The 17,996-nt window shown below is 35.0% G+C and overlaps 1 pseudogene; it reads right to left on the reverse strand.

Moving 5' to 3' along the window:
- LOC108712383 overlaps positions 1-17,996 on the reverse strand; it is a 613,424-nt pseudogene that overhangs the window by 91,231 nt on the left and 504,197 nt on the right.

A 17,996-nucleotide genomic window follows, 5' to 3' on the forward strand; every position in this document is an offset into this window, starting at 1 on the left:
TAGACCTCGTGGAGAAATATCAGATGAAACACATAAAGGCACATTAAAGACAATAAAAAGTAAAAAGACATAAAAGAGACTTTAAAGGAGGTTATTAAAAGAAAGCAGTACAAAGTAAGGACTTTACCTAAAGCAGGATGGAAAACATGAAGCAAGGTATACTTTGATATAAGAATGAATATAACTATATCATAGAACAACAGAAAACAAAATATATAAACATGTCTTTATGGCATTAATGATAGACTTAATCCATTATTTTATCCTTCAGATTTGGTCAATTATTGAAATGTTTATTCATTAAATCGATACTGACACGTTCCTATAACAATCATAGGAACGTGTCAGTATCAAGTAGTTGTGGCACCCGGAATAGTTCCCCTTAAAGCCCCCCTCAAAGCCGCCCCACAAACCTACATTGACCAGAACCTCCGACACCGCTAAAAGATCTGTGCCATTTACTGTAAGTGACGTGGGCTAGGGGCGGCGCTATCCTTCCATAGGCTAATTATGAATGAAAACAGGACTTCAGCCTATGGTAGGATTGCTCCGCCCCCAGCCCAAAGTTGAATATATATATATATATATATATATATATATATATATATATATATATATATATATATATATATATATATATATATATATATATATATATATATAGTGTAGAACTAAAATCTATCTGTAAATCTCTTGCTAAACAATCAGTTGAGTTGGTTTATGACAGCTTTTAAAAACTGTTGCAATATTTTTGGCAAAAAATTGAGTACAAAAGTAGTAAGGACAGCTGTGGCCAAATGTGTATAGGTAAGCATTTAGAGGTGATTGGGGCAACAGAGTAACTTGTACTTTTTGCATGTTCAGTTGTTCTACAGAGGCTATAGTATGTACTCAAAAAAAGGAAGGGTTTTACATTTTTTTAAATGGGTATTTAGAGGGGTGAAAAGTGAATGGCAGCAAATGAATGTCATACTTTTTGGACATAATCAAAGCAAAAGATAAAAACTAATTGGGTGAAAGTGTTTTGTCTTTTTTCAGATTTCTTACTATATTAAAGAAAATAATGAGTACAGCTGGTAAAGCTATTTACAGTGTCTCTCTCTCTCACTCACTCACTCACTCACTCACTCACTCACTCTCACACTCACTCTCACACTCACTCACTCACTCTCACACTCACACACACACTGTCTTTGTCAGGCATATAAATACAATCAAGAGATCAAAGGTAATTGTTATAATTAACTTATTATGGCATCCAGTATTCCTCACTTTGCCTGTGATAAAAATACAGTTACTAAAAGAATAAATCAACGCAGTGCTAATGCTTTGCTGACCTGTAAGGATGGGCGAATTTGACCCGTTTAGTTTCGCCAAAAATTCGCAGGCGGCAAAATGTCGCCAACGCCCATTAAAGTCTATGGGCGTCATTTCCGCGGTGAAACAAGGCGAAAAATTTCGCCCATCCCTACACCTGACTTGAGATAGTCTGAGACCATATATCCATGACCTCTCCCATTGTTAGCTTCTCATTGTTGCTAGACCTTTATATCTGCACTGTGCCAGCACATTTGAATTAAGACGCTTAAATTGATATGATAACCTAGAGATTTCAATACAAGCTGACCTTTCCATAGTTTCCGAGTAACGATTAAAAGAGCAGTTAGATTAATGGTGTTCTCACTGCCAATATAATCTGTTTTTAGTGACAGTTAATATGAGACTACAAGTTAACATTCAGATTGATCTTGTCCTTGTTATACTGATAATGGTATTTTAAACAGTAGTTTTTTTAAATAAGGAATATATCTTATTGGTCAATAGGGTTTAGCATCCATTTGTAGTGATGGGTGAACCCGTTTTGCTTCACGGCAAATGGCAGAAATTCAATGAAATGCATTGAAGTCTGTGGGTGACAATTTTTTTTGACACACAACAATTTTTCTATGGGTGTCATTTCCGCTGTGATATTTGGTGAAAAATTTCGCTCATCACTTTCAATTTGTTTTAGACAAAGTATATCATAATGTATAGAGTAATGTGGGCAATGTAGCTTTCCTAATATGCAAATAGTAGATGCTTACTTAAGAAGATTTTTTAACAAAATAGTCATGTTTGTGTTTTGTTGCATAAAAAAACTTGCAACAATACAGTTTGAAAGCTTGCAAAAGGGTCATTATTATAATAACTTCAGACTTCACACATAACAGACTGAAGAGGTGAAGATAGCGCTATAACAGTCATGCAGGGTGCTCTAGGGGTTTACAGTAGTTTGGCAAAGTACAGACCAGCAAATGAGCAAATGTTGTAGTACACCTTGTTATTCAATTCACATTCTGTTTCTTCTGGTCCATGGTTGGCAAGGCAGGTTAAGCTCTCTACATTTTACCAGTGACAGATGATTATTTGGGAGAAGTTGTCTCCATTTGATTTACAAGCGAGTGTCTATGCTGACACTCACTCATGTGCCTGCACCCACAGGAGCCTTAAAATCACTTTTTTTGGCATCTTAGGTCAGCAGGAATGTCAGCTGTCTGACACTGGATTTATGAACAGGTTTTACAATTGTTTTCTTTGAGTATAGCTTGCATTCTCTAACATTGGAAAACAATGTCTAAACACAAACAACCAAAGTATTGCACTAAATGACTTTTCATTTAGTAATGGTGACTAATTGCATTCTTGTTTCTTTGTAGAATGTTGTTCTTTATTTCCATCTAATACTATATATTTCTCCAATCTTTATGCACATGTATTGCTGCATAAAGTGAACAAACAATCTAATAAGCTATAATTCTTTTATAGGTTTGTCTTTTCTTGGTTATTGTAGTCATTCATTTCACAGTTGAATCCTCTTTTGAAAACATTAAGGGGGTTATTTATCAAAATCCAGATTTTTCTGATTATTAAATTTAAAAAAGTCAGACCAAACAAAAACCCATGAATTGACTTTATTTATTATTTAAAATGCTCCATGGGATCAGGGGAAAAGATTTTTTTCTGAAAAGCCAGAATTTTTCAGATTTTTGTCAGAAAAGCCCGAAATCATCGGATTTAAGGCTGATGTCCGCTAAGACCAGAGAAACTTCCAAATAAGATAGTGACCTCTCCCATTGACTTATATACAACCTCGGCAGGCCTGAGATGGCGTAATTTTGGATTCAGACTTTTTACAGCCTCAAATTTTTCAAGATTTTAGCATATGGGGGAATATTTACTATAGGGCAAAGTGGCTAACGCTGGCAAAAATGTACAATTCGCCAGCGTGACGTCATTTTGGCACTTCGCTGATTTACTAACAGTAGCTTCCCTAAACTTGCTGGTGTAATTTCACCAAGGAGATAGACTTTGCACTCTAGCACCAGGCGAATTTTCGGTCTGGCAAAAGAGCGTTACTACACAAATTCACTAAGCTTTGATTTTACTAACTGTTACCTCTATCGCCAGACTTGCCTTCGCCACCTCAGACAAGGCGAAGTGCAATAGAGTAGATATGAGTTCCTCAAAAAAAATGGTCCCAAAAAAGCTGGTGTTTTTTCCTATTTAAAGGGTGATAGACTGAAAAAGATTGTAACTTTTTTGGGGGTACCCTCCTTCCCCCCTACATTTGCTAACATATGGCACCTAAACTATACGGTGGGCACATGTGTAGGGCATTATAACAACTTTATATAATTTTATTAAGGTTCCCTGGCCTTGTGTAGTGTAATGTATTTGCTGCAGCATATACGGCCATTGTACTTTAACTGCATGCCGTATGCTAATTAGCCAACGTTAGCGTAACTTCTGAGCGTAATTTTGCTGGCATAATTTCGCCAGCGTTCGGTACCCTGTGCGCAACTTCAGATCTTCGTGAATTATCGTTGTCCGGGTGAATTTACACCCGGCGAAGTGTTGCGATGTGCGCAAAGCCAGCGCTGGCGAATTTGCCCCTTGGACTTTAATAAATAACCCTCTAAATGTAATATTGAAAAATTCTGTTTCTTGGCTCAGATCTATTTCATTTCTGAATACATCTTCAAGGCAAAGCTCCAATATGTTAAAGGTACAGTATATAATATAAAGATTATATGCATGACAAATTGCTAACAAAATTTTGTATTGACGTAGAGCCAAATACTTATTTTGCATATCAGTTCTTTTGAAACCCATCCCATTTCAGGCTAATAAAATGGGATGTAGACTGTCTATTTGCAGAGTCATAATTCTGTATTTGGTTGTGAACAAGACATTTCAAATTTTTTGTTTGATTCATCAGTTAGGAAGATGCAGAATATTCTTAACCTGATAGAAAAATTGTTAATTTGATTTCAGACCAAGACAATTTGCTAGTTTTATTGCTTTGATTACTAAAGGAAAATGGGTATCAGTATAATTCTGGCTAGTGATGAGCAAAATTTTTCACAGAGTTTTGCCGTAAAAATGATGGCCATATGTGTTAAAAAAAATTGCTACGCAACGAAAAAATGTGATGCCCATAGACAATGCATTTTGGAGAATTTTTGGAGTAGCAAAACGGGTCAGATTCGCCCACCACTAATTATGGTTGTATACAAGTTTGGCTGCTATGATCATGATCCTCCTATGCAAGATTTTAGACATTTTAATTGTCACCCTCATTGCTGACTTGTTCTTACAAAGAAAAGAAATACATCTTTACAAAAGGAGGTTATGTTACTCCAGCCTTTGTATCTTATCCGCTCTTACTAAAGAATTCAAATTAAATGAATGCTTCTCTAATGTCAAATAAGATGACAGGGTCTCAGGTGATTGCTTGTATGCCTGTTTCAGTTTGTGGTCTGATTATTTATTTTGATTTTAGTTTAACATTATTGCATTTTTAGTTCTTATTCTATACTCTCATGTACCATGATTAGTGATGGGCGAATTTTGGGTGTTTTGCTTTGCTGAAAAATGAAAACGGCGGAAAATTCGTGAAACGGTGCCGGCGTCTGTTTTTTTTTTTTTTTTTGACGCTGGCGAATTTTCACGGCGGTTTCGCGAATCGCGAGAATTCGCACCTGGCGAATAAATTCGCCCATCACTAACCATGATTTGGTGCAGCAAGGTTCTTATGTTGACCATATACCCCAAAGCAAGTAGAATAAGCGGACAGAGAACAGTTGTTTTTAGCATTGCTTCCTATCTGGCAGGGGTTGAGGATTCTATTTGAATAGAATTTCTATGGAATCCCAGTGTTTGTGAAATCCCCCTAAGGTTGCTGAAGTTTTGTTTTATAGCAAGCAGCTAACTTAAATGTGGCATATAGTTTTAAAACATTAACAAACTTTAACGTGGTCAAACTATGAGACTTCGAAGAAGAGTGAGAGGCAGCAAAGCAAAAGAATAATGAATGGAATAATTGACATGTACTGCCCACAGTCCAAAATGAAATAAAAAATAATAATGAATAAAAAATACTGGCTTCAATAAGATGTGACCTTTATTATACATTCGTTTTAACATTCATAAACTAATATATTATCAGAACTGACTTTCCTACTACAATTATTTTAAAGGCATATAATTAAGGTTGTGTGCAATGGCTTATTAAACTTAAAACCTAGTGAAATGCTTCGAGTATTAACAAAAAAAAAAACATAGCATCATAAGTGAAGAGGCTTTTGGGTGCACAAAGAGTTGAAAGATGGAGTTTGGATCGATGTCCAATGCTTACAATTGCCACAGAGTCACTGTGGACTGTCAAGAAAAAGGTTGAGATATGCAAGAAATGAGTGTCCAACATCATATACTGTACTAACCAGATCAGTACAAAATCTTGACCTTAATTAGCTTAGACTAATTAGACTACTCCTAATTATTTTGTGTTAGTATAATAAATGTGCTCTTTCCTTGATGCAGTGTTGGGGAGAAGACATAATTTGGCAAATGCTTGTGCTATTTTATACAAGTTCATGGATAATATCTCCTTTTACCTTTGCAGCTCATAGTAAAAAAGTATAGCAGCTCATAGTAAAAATCTTTATGTACAAAAATACAGTAGTTCATATGCCCGTTAAAGTAAAGCATTGAAAATACCTTAGTGAAATACACTGTCCAAGATCAAAGCAATGTGTACAAAGGAGATCTGAAGTACCAAGCTCCCAGGCTGAATGTTTTATTAAACATTTTAAAAAATAATAGGTTGACATTAAATAGATTATATATTCACTTTGATGCCTATTTAAAGAGAAGATAAAGGTCTTTAGTAGTTTTTGTCACAGGTTTGCATTTTGATATATGTATTAGTTTACACTCCTCTGGTACAGCTCTCCTTTTAGCTTTCTTTTCCACTGCCCGCTTTGCCTCAAGGAGGTTTGGGGTGAACAGCTTTGTCCCACTTAACCACCCATTTTTTTCTTATGTTCATATACATGTTATAAAACTTCAGTTGTAATGTGTTTCTTTAAGTTGTAGATTTTGCATGCTGTATCACAGCTTTATTGGCAGTTTTCTTTAACATATTCAGGGTAATATATGGTGGAACAAACACTGGTGAGTCTAGCCATGCTGGTTTATGACTTTTGTTGTAGTTTATGCAGGCTGCCTTATATCAGGAACTTATTGTGTAAGTTGCTATGGTCGTCAAATTCTTTCTTTCTTCTCCAACAAGTGTGTTCATGTCTAATTAATAGGGGCTGGAAGATAGGGCATTTTTCAGCTCGCTGTTTGGTCCTGAGTTGCCTGAAAGCTGCAAAATTGCTTTCATGCCTTTACAGGTTCCACCATCTGCAACACAGTTATTATATGGTTATATCACCTGTTCAGTAAGAATTGTTTCCTTATCAGGGCCACTCCTGCCATGAAGCAAGTTGAGAACCTTGACTCAGGCAGCAGTGAGTGGCCAGTTACCAGGGGCATCAAAAAGCCACCTCTTTTTTTTTATTTTTTAAATCAGAAAATGGTTAGAATTTCTTTGCTTTCAAAAGCAATTACATAACAAACAAATAGTTGATATCACTTGGAAATTTTTCTGACCAGAAATCATCTATGGCTTTTCCATTCTGATCCCCTTTCTTCTCCAGTTTAATTCCCTAGAAATAAATGCGGTATTATGGAAATTAAACATCAAAGCAAAAATCTGACCTCTAATATAAGGAAATAAATAAAAAAATGTAAATAGCTTATTCAAAAAAGATAATGTATTAAACGGACAAGAAATTCATTAGAAATAAAAATACTCCAAGTAAACAAATGTAGTTACAGCAAAAGATTAATCCAGGCCACTTTACTGAGAAAATATGTTGCTACATTCTTTTAGAAGCCATGGAAGGTTATTTGTAATTACATATCCTTCCTAATATAATTACTTAATGTTTACATATCACCAATGTCACAGTTTGACGATTTGGCTCAATTAAGTTAGATTTGCTTGATTTTCAGTTTTATATTTAGCTTGACAAGAAGACTCTTGGTCTAAGACAAGATTGCAAATAGACTGCATGACATACTTAAAGTGAAACAAAACACATTTCTTTTTATTTAATACAGAGTACTCAGTTAAGTAACTGTCCTGTGTGATTCATACACTAATTCTTTTGAAACTTTGTAGCCAAAAACATTACTGTCCAAGCACAAAAAGTCTCTAAGAAAACTAGGGATGCACCGAATCCACTATTTTGGATTCGACCGAATACCAAACCTGAATCCTAATTTGCATATGCAAATTAGGGATGGGAAGGGAAAACATTTTTTACTTCCTTGTTTTGTGACAAAACGTCACACGATTTCCCTTCCTGGAATTCGTTTCGGGTGGACAGAAGGATTTGAATTTCGAATCCAACTTCTGCTGAAAAAGGCTGAATCCTGCCCGAATCCCGAACCGAATCCTGGATTCAGTGCATCCCTAAAGAAAACTGTGAAGTCACCAGATGGGGTCTCTTTATAAATGTTCCATTCAGAGAATTTGTCAAGCTTCCCTAAAGGAATTATTCAGTATAAAAATAAAAACTGGGTAAATAGGATGTGCTAAATAAAAAATGTGACTGGATGTGTAACATAATAGTCAGAACATTAATTCCTGCTTTGCAGCTATTTTGGTTTACACTGATTGGCTAAGTAGGAAGAATTTCACTGGCACTCAGGTTCAATTCAAGCAGGTACAAGCCCTTGCTGAGTTTATTTTGTGAAGGTGCAACGTTTCAGGGCAAACCCCTTTGTCAAGCAGTGTATTTTTACACTGAACTGTTCCTTTAAACCCATTACTAAGGAGTAGGTTAGGGTACTCATATTCACTAGATGTGGCCAACACAAGATCTCTGGAACAATAGAAGAAGTTGGCAGCTCGACTTTTTAATGGGTTTTTACCCTGGGTTGGTCCAGTATTTCCAAAGAGGAACAACGACTTGGGTAAAAACATAGTAATAGAGTAAAAAAAAGAGTATGTGAACCACACTACATCCCTAATGGAGGATAATTTATATAATTAAGAAAACAGAAGATCTTGTAGGATTTTAAACACTGTAATGATAGCTGGTCATAATAAAGGCCTGGGCTGCTTTTAACTGATCTATTTTTGCTTGATTATGTATATACTATTTTTTTTTATATTTAAATATTCTGGGTGGTTTTTTAGCTTGTGCTTATATATATATATATATATATATATATATATATATATAAAAATGTCCCACAGTACCGCACACTCAAACCAATAAAGCCAGAGGTGCAAGATCAAATATGTTGCAATATATGAATGGAGAATCAGCACTCACTGTTGTTTGTAAATATATGTTAATTTATGTCACACGAATTTATATCTTATCCAACGTTTTGGTCCAGCATGGGGACCTTTCTCAAGGAATATATATATATATATATATATCCGTACTCCGAGACAATATAGGATAAGGAGGGGTGCACGGTAATTCTAGCATACACCAATAGTTTCCAAACCAGCACTCCCTTTTAGTGAAAAAATTTAATTTTTATTGTTACATGGTATCTTATTCCAACGTTTCGATCCCTGTTGGGATCTTTTTCAAGGAAGATATATATATATATATATATATATATATATATATATATATATATATATATATATATATATATATATATATATATATATATCATGAATGAGGTCTAACTAGACTATAGTATCTATTTTAACTGCTTCTAAGTAGTGCCTGCTAATTATGTCTGGTGCTCTTTGACGACAGATAAAGTCCATCAAGTTCAACCCCTCCAAAATAAAACCCAGCATACATACACACACCCCTCCATACTTTTTACACATAAATTATATATACCCATATCTATAGTATCACAATCGCCTTTGATATTATGTCTGTCCAAGAAATCATCCAAGCCACAGTATCAGCCATCTCCACATCACCCGGCAGTGCATTCCACAACCATCTACGTTGCTTCAAGTGAAAGTTCTTTTCTTCTAGTCTAAAGGGGTGGCCTCTGGTACGGTGATCCACTTTATGGGTAAAAAGGTCCCCTGCTATTTGTCTATAATGTCCTCTAATGTACTTGTAAAGTGTAACACTGTCCCCTCACAAACGCCTTTTTTTCCTGAAAAAACAACCCCAACCTTGACAGTCTACCCTCATAATTTGTCTTCCATCCCTCTAACCAATTTAGTTGCACATCTCTGCACTCTCTCCAGCTCATTTATATCCCTCTTAAGGACTGGAGTCCAAAACTGCACTGAGAAAAAGGCTTTGGATTTATCTGGAAAGACAGGTGTGCGGGAGCAATCATACAATTTTTCCAAAACTGCACTGCATACTCCAGGGACCTATAAAGAGGCATAATTATGTTTTCATTCCTTGAGTTAATGCCCTTTTTTATGCAAGACAGAACTTTATCTGCTTTAGAAGCGACAGAATGACATTGCCCAGAATTAGACAACTTGTTAACTACAAAAAAAACCCTAGATCCTTTTCATTTAAGGAAACTCCCAACACACTGCCATTTAGTGTATAACTTGCATTTATATTATTTTTGCCAAAGTGCATAACCTTGCATTTATCAACATTGAACCTCACTCTGCAAAGCATGGAGCCTATAGTTCTGCATAATTTAGTATCATCTGCAAAAATAGAAACAGTACTTTCAATGCCCTCCTCCAGGTCCTTAATAAACAAGTTGGAAAGCAAGGGACCTAGTACAGAGCCCTGTGGTACTACACTGATCCAATTAGAAAATGTTTCATTTACCACCACTCTTTGTAGTCTATTTTTATCTATCTATCCAGGTACAAATACTATGTTCCAGGCCAACATTCCTTAATTTAACCAGTAACCTTCTGTGTGGCACTGTATTGAATGCTTTAGCAAAGTCTAAGTAAATCACATCCACTGCCATCCCAGAATCGAGGTCCCTGCTTACCTTCTCATAAAAAGAAATTAAGTTAGTCTGGCAAAATCTATTACACATAAAACCATGCTGGCACACACCTATAGTATTATGATTTCCTATGAAGTCCAGTATCTTATCCATTATTAAACCTTCAAAAAGCTTTCCTACCACTGACTTCAGGCTAACTGGCCTATAGTTTTGAGGCTGAGAAGGGATCCTTTTTTGAATAGCGGCACCACATTAGCAATTCGCTAATTGCCTGATTATGTGTCTATTGTGAGTACCCAGGCACACTGCATGTATTGGGAATAATGCAGAGTGTAGTGACCCTGTAGTGTTTTCTCTGGGCACAGTAGGTAGTGTTTTTTATTTACCCATATAATTCCTTTAAAGTGTATTGCACTATAGTGTTGTTCAGTGTTCACATAAAGTATATAATTTAGTGTTTACTGATTAATAATATTTGCATGTCAAAGGTGCTTGGTAAGGCTGAAGGGCTGAAGAATGGGAACTGGAATGAATGTGCATTGAGTGGGCGCATATACTGTGCATATCTGAAATGCACCTGATTAGTGTTTTTGAGCAAACAAACTATTGTAGTAAGTCAACATATTATTTCTAAATAATGTTGTTTATTAATACAAATACAAAATATGAAATTGATAGGGTAGAAAATAAAGAATCACATTTGTATAATAAGGGGCAGATTTATGAAGGGTCGAAGTGAATTCGAGGGAATTTTCTAAGTAAAAAAAATCGAAATTCAAAGTAATTTTTTGGATACTTCGACCATCGAATAGGATACTACGACTTTGAATTTACTTCAACTTCGATTCGAAGTAAAAATCATTAGACTATTCGATAATCGAAGTACTGTCTCTTTGAAAAAACTTTGAAATTAAACCTGCCGAATTGCTATGTTAGCCTATGGGGACCATCTACAAACTTTTTCTAAGTCTTTACACATTGAATAAAAATCCTTCGATCATACGCTAAAAACGTTCGAATCGTCCAATTGTACGATTTTTATTCGATTGTAGGATTATCAAATTCGGTGAAAAAAACTTCGAATTTGATATTCGAATTCGAAGTTTTTCAATTCAATGGTCGAATTTTGACGTTTTTTGTACTTCGAAATTCGACCCTTGATAAATCTGCCCCTTAGTGTATCATTCTATTTTACTATGAAAGAAACAATTAACACTTGTGAATTTTGTTTTGACGTAACCAGTTTCCTCAAATCTTCTTCATTTTCCTTTACTTCACTTTTCTTCTCAACTTACCAGATATTCAAGATTTTTAAAGCTCAAGAGCAACACCTTCAATATGCAGATTGCAGCCAAGGTGAGATGAACTCCAGAAGAAGGATTTTGCATGGTCTTTACCTCACTTGCTTTTAAGGTATTGAGTGCTGCAATTGCAGCATTTAATGCCAGAATCACCACACTTAGGGGGTTATTTACTAAGCTCCGAATACTCGCAATTCCCCGAAATCCGAAAAATTCTTGATTTTTTGTGTAATAGGCTTTTAAAAAAATCATGAATTTTTCAGAATTTATTAAACCCCGAGGGCTAAAAAGCCCGAATATAGAAACATGGCATCTCAAACCTGTTGGGGTTGCATAAAAGTCAATGGGAACAGTCCAATTGATTTTTGGTTGTCAGGGGTTTCGGGCAATTTCACGATGTTCTCTGAGCTTTGCGGCCAATATTGAGATAAATTCGGACCTTGATAAATAACCCCCTTAATTTCTGTTCACATTCTTCCTAAAAAAAAAATCACATGGAATATTCTTGTGAAAAAAACAAAAAAGTTCTCTGTAAAATCTGCTAATAAAAGGCACAGAATAATCTCAGAAGGTTCTTGTATCTTAACAGAGCAATTGCAGTTTTGTGCATGTCTAGCAGTTAATTGGGGTCATTAAGGTACATTTATCAGTCTTTTATCTATGCTAAATCTGTGAGTAATAAACTTCCATATTCTATAATAAAGGTGATTTTAGCCTGCTAATTTCTCCATTCTCTAATTTATACACCATTAAAAAACATTAAATTCATACTATATATATATATATATATATATATATATATATATATATATATATATATATATATATATATATATATATATATATATATATATATATATATACAAATTCTCATTATTGAACTTTACAGTATATGGCCCTCTCTGTTTACAGAAGAAAAGAAAATGCAAACCTACCAGTGTAATAAAAGATGCAAAGTTTACACTTATGGACAGATTTTTTATAGGTAGAATTTTGAATTGATGTGAATTTTTTTACTCTAATAAATTTGAATGTACTCACAACTAGATGATAATTTGATTGTCTAAAATTTGATCGAATGCGAACGATCCGAAAAAAAAAACCGAATCGAATACAAAGAAAACTCGAAAGTAATTTTCCTCTGAAAAAAACTCGAATGTCAGGAAGGCCATTAACATAATCCAATGGACCTCTGCCATTGATTTGTAAATTAATTCTGCAGGTTTTAGGTGGAGAATATTCGAATTAGAACTGTGCCCATGGTTAAGGTGTGATAAATCTCACATTCAAAATTACATTCGACTGTGTGGATTTTGACACCAAAAAAAATAAAAAAAATTCTAATTTACTATTCAACCCTTAATAAATCTGTCCCTTATTCTCATAACCCATCCCAACCAATAGTAACCTTTTTGGCCATCTATTTAAAGGAACTGCTCATTGGTACATGCGAATGTGCCTGTGCATGGGAGGTGTGAGTTGTGGTTGGGATGGTGCATCTTGGGTAGGCGAGGGGGCTCTGCAGCTGGGGGCCCAGGGGGATGATGAGGCTGCAGTCCTGGTAGGACCTGGGCCAACCAGTCCGTCGCTGCTGGTGCAAACCATGTGTTGGCACTTGAAGTTGGCTTTGCAGTGATATTTTATGTGGTTAACCTGCAATTAATACAGATGGCATGGCAGCATAGAAACAAGTGCAATTAGCATCAAAATTTGATAATCAGCCTGGTAGCATCATCTTATTACAGGCAAACCTAATTTTCTGGCTTGATAACTTGAGACAACCCCTAAACTTAGCTTCTCAACAGCTCCTCCAGCTGTTACTTGCCAAGACGGTGACTCCCTAAAACAAGTTTGACTGGTACAATAAGTTCAGCATTTAAAATATGGCATTTTTAGCAATATTCATCTTTAGGTTTTTGTTCTCCTTTGGTGACTTATGTGTGTATGTGTCACAGCACTATTTAAGTGAATCTAAAAAAAAATGTAATTACATTCTTATAAAAGGAACATTTTAAATACTGGTATGGGATCCATTATCTGGAAACCTGTTATCCAGCTCTGAATTATTGAAATAGGCTCCATTTTAATCAAATAATCAGCGATGGGTGAATAAATTCGCCAGACACGAATTTGCATTTCGCCGCAAGCAAATTAATTCACAAAACTGTAGCAACAATTCGCAGGCAAAAAAAATCAGTGGTGTCAAAAAAAAAATTGGCACGCGTCACAATTGGCGTGCGCATAAAATTATTTGGACGCCCATTGACTTTAATGCATATGGACCAAATATTTGCGCGTATAAAAATTGACGCTTGTGTTCGCTGTTTTGCGAATTTTGCGGTCCCACGCCTGTACTAGTATCTCTTTAATTTTCTTCTATTTTTTCCCTCAAGTAATGCTGCTAAGTAAAATACATCAATCTTTGCTTATTATACAGTATATTAGTTCTACCGTCTCCAATTGTTCCTAGAGTTGAATCAGTCATGTTAATGCTCACTCTAGTGAAAAGGTGGTCTGTTAATAATCTTTTTTTTCTGGCATAAATCTTCTATTTCTTGGAGGACTTACAAAAAGTTATTAAAGTAGAATAAAACTCTCCAGTGATAAGTCACTTTCAGGGGAATGTAATAAAAGTCGCAAAGAGCAAAACAATTCGCACCAATAAGACTAAAAATCCACATCTCGCAATGTAATATTGTTTCTTAAACTGTTATTGCATTGCGAATTTTAATTGCGCATTGCGACTTTTAATTGCACATTGCGAATTTTAATTGCGCACTCATAAGAAGTGCTTGAAGGTGTCGTAATCTTTTGGAGCAAACATAACGACTTTTTCAGTAAGAAGTTTTATTACATTGACTGCGCATTGGCGCAAACTATAAAATTCGCAAACGGTCTTTCACTGTCGGAAGTGGTCGCTAAACAGTTTCCGGGCTCGCAAAAGCTATATTAAATTCACACAAAGCAAAATTTGTTCGCGCAAAGGCATAACTTTTCGCATTGCGAATAGTTTTTCCGTTAGCGATTTTTATTACATTCCCCCGTTAGTACTGTAAAATGCGCTTTGTACTGTAAAATGGTTACTTTGGGCTATATCCCTGTGTCTTCTCTTTGATTTACAGGTGGCATGTACTGTAGATCTCCTTTCTCAAAACCAAGAGTATGCAGTATGTCCCACCACGTTCATTTAGTACTTACTGAAACAGTGAGAAGTGATTCCATTCTGTATACTGTACAGTTATTAAGAGACCAGGAGACTGGCCTGTATGTAAGAAACATGTGGCAGAATTCATATGCAGCTTTGTTAGGTGAATGTCTAGTGTTCTGCGTACATTTCAGGCAACAGTAACAGCCTTTCTAGTATTTTATTCATAACTCAAAACCCACATATATATCAGTTAAATTATGATTGTATATACATGATCCTTAACTAAAGATCTTTACAATAAAGTTTTAGGATCTGAATAATGAATGCAGGATAAATGTTAGCAAACCATGGAACCGTGTTATTAAATATACTCATAATAGATATGCAAACATTCCATCTCGCAGGAATTGTTCAGTGTAAAAATAAAAACTGGGTAAATAGATGGACTGTGCAAAATAAAAAATGTTTTCAATATAGTTAGGCAAAAATGGAATGTATAAAGTCTGGTGTGACTGGATGTGTAACATAATAGCCAGAACACTACTTCCTGCTTTGCAGCTCTCTTGGTTTCCACTGATTGGTTACCAAGCAGTAACCAATCAGAGATTTGACGGGTCCACATGGGCCATATGTTTGCTTTTGAATCTGAGCTGAATGCTGAGGATCAATTACAAACTCACTGATCAGTTATGTCCCATGCGGCCCCCTTTAGGTCGCTGACTAACTCAGAGTTATAGAGCTGAAAAGCAGGAAGTTGGATTCTGGCTATTATGTTATACATCCAGTCACTCCAGCCTTTATACATATTTTATTTTGTACAGCCTATATAGTTACATAGTTAGTTACCTGTACATAGTTAAATTGGGTTGAAAAAAGACAAAGTCCATCAAGTTCAACACTCCAAATGAAAACCCAGCATCCATACACACACCCCTCTCTACTTTTAATTAAATTCTATATACCCATACCTATACTAACTATAGAGCTTAGTATCACAAAAGCCTTTGATATTATGTCTGTCCAAAAAATCATCCAAGCCTCTCTGCCCAGTTTTTATTTTTACACTGAATTGTTCCTTTAAAGCCCAATATAGGGCATATACAAATACAACAAACTTCGCACCACTTTGCCAGGTGCAAAAGTCATATGGATGTCTTATTAGTGATGTTGGTGCAAATGCTTGAAGTTGCCACTTTTTATTACAAAAGTCCAAGGAACCATAATAAGGACACAATGTGCAGATTTGTTTGAGATCAAGTTTTTTTTATATTTGACCTTCTGCATGTCTCTTTTTCCTTTAGGCATTGGCACCTATGTTTATATATAGAGGGCTTCCCCATGGTTATAGGGAGGACCCAATAATTTTAGGCATTTCTACAACATTTATTGCTAAAATTGTGTCATCTCCACTATAAAAGATCTTTACATTTCGGTATTTCATATTGCATTGAAATGAAATATGGGCTTCATTAATTGCATTTATCAAAGAATTATATTTTAGGAAAGTCGTTAAAGGTCATTATATTAGACAATATGGCGTAATTTAATACAAAATTATTTTTGCACCAACATGAATGCTATCCACTTTTGTTGATGCTCGGTATTAAAAGTAAAATAAGACCTTATCAATTAATGCCATGGCATTCAATATTTATGTTTTTTTTTATCATCTAAAATGAAAACAATACTTGGTGTGCCAGCAGTTTATTTGCTGGGTTGAGTATTTTGACATCTTCCATTGTACCACATTCAGGATGACTGGCTAATTTAATTAACAATGAAATTGTTAGGGAAAAATTCATTACACAAAATCAAGAAAGTACATCATTCCATAAACATTTATGACACTGAAACCCTTTATTGTCATTGCTGAAACATAACTTCTAAGTTTATTGCCTTACTTTACTCTTCCAAAATATTGTCTCAGGTTTCCAGCCACTGCTTTAAAAAGAAATGTTCTGCATGCCCAAAATGTTCTGCTTAAACTATAAACTTTCACTTTGAACATGCATCTGTTATTTTATTGGGCTGCATGCTGACTTGTAGCTTCGAGGCGCACTTGTACCAAGAAGCCAAGATAAAATTAGGGTAATGATCGTGGTACACATCATGTTTTTGCTAGACTTTCTGACATAACAATAGGTGTTGGTTGCAAAGTATGAGATATTTCTGGATGTAATGTCTTTGTAGTTCCCATTTCACATTAAGAACTGTTTTAACACAGAAAATGAGTTCTGCAAACAGAAATTCCTGCAAAAAACACCCCTTTTTTAAACATAAGAAATAAAACTGTTATGTGAAAACCATCCTGAAAAAAAGAACATCTAAGCTGTGGAGACTTTTAGTGGTTTTAGAGGTTTTTGAAACCACGACTAAACTCACAAACTCTAAAAACATGACTGTCACTGAATTTATCAAAAGTTCAGATTATAAATAGCACAACAAAAAAAATGCACCAAACAATCCCCAAAAAGTCAGAATACCTCAAAAACCTCTAAAAATTGGAGCTTTTTGGACAATTCATAGCGAAAATCAATCCAAAAACCTCTAACATTCTGATTGGTTTAAAAATAGACCAATAAGAGGGTGTCCAGTTACGGGTACACTTTACCATATATTTTGTGATTGACAATATATACAGCCTTTATGGACTGAGGCTAAGAAGCTGTTAGAATGTTTAATACATGATAATATTTAGCTAGAAGTCACAACCTGTTTATTATGGAAACAAAACCAATGCAAAAATTACGTAATCATATATTAATAGTAATCCAAATTTCTATAGCCTCTAAGGAGAAATCAAAAGACCCTCCCTCCTGGATAGAAAAACATAATAAAACTGAAAGTAATAAAAGATTTAAATACACCATTGCTCTAATACAAAGGTCTGGACACCCTGGGAACTTTTGTTTAGTTTTGGATACCTGGGCTAATTACGAGCAGTTTCTGGGGAGAGATAGAAACCAATAAAAGTATTGTACAATTCTGATGGGATGCTAATTTAATTATGCCACACAACCGAGTCTATTAATTACTGAGAAAAACTGAGAACCTAAGTTTATAGTGATTTCTTTTCATTGTCTTTTTTTGTAGTTATACATATTATATTTGTTATTTATTTTTAATGACGATTTTCCTGAAACTATAATCATATTTGCACATAAGCTTTGCAAAAGGCATTGTAAAAATTTAAATATTATATGATTGTACTTGCAATTTTTTGTTTAGACCAATAGACCATCCTCTAGAAC

The sequence above is a fragment of the Xenopus laevis genome, chromosome 3S, assembly GCF_017654675.1.
Source record: "Xenopus laevis strain J_2021 chromosome 3S, Xenopus_laevis_v10.1, whole genome shotgun sequence".
In the NCBI taxonomy this organism is placed as follows: Eukaryota; Metazoa; Chordata; class Amphibia; order Anura; family Pipidae; genus Xenopus; species Xenopus laevis.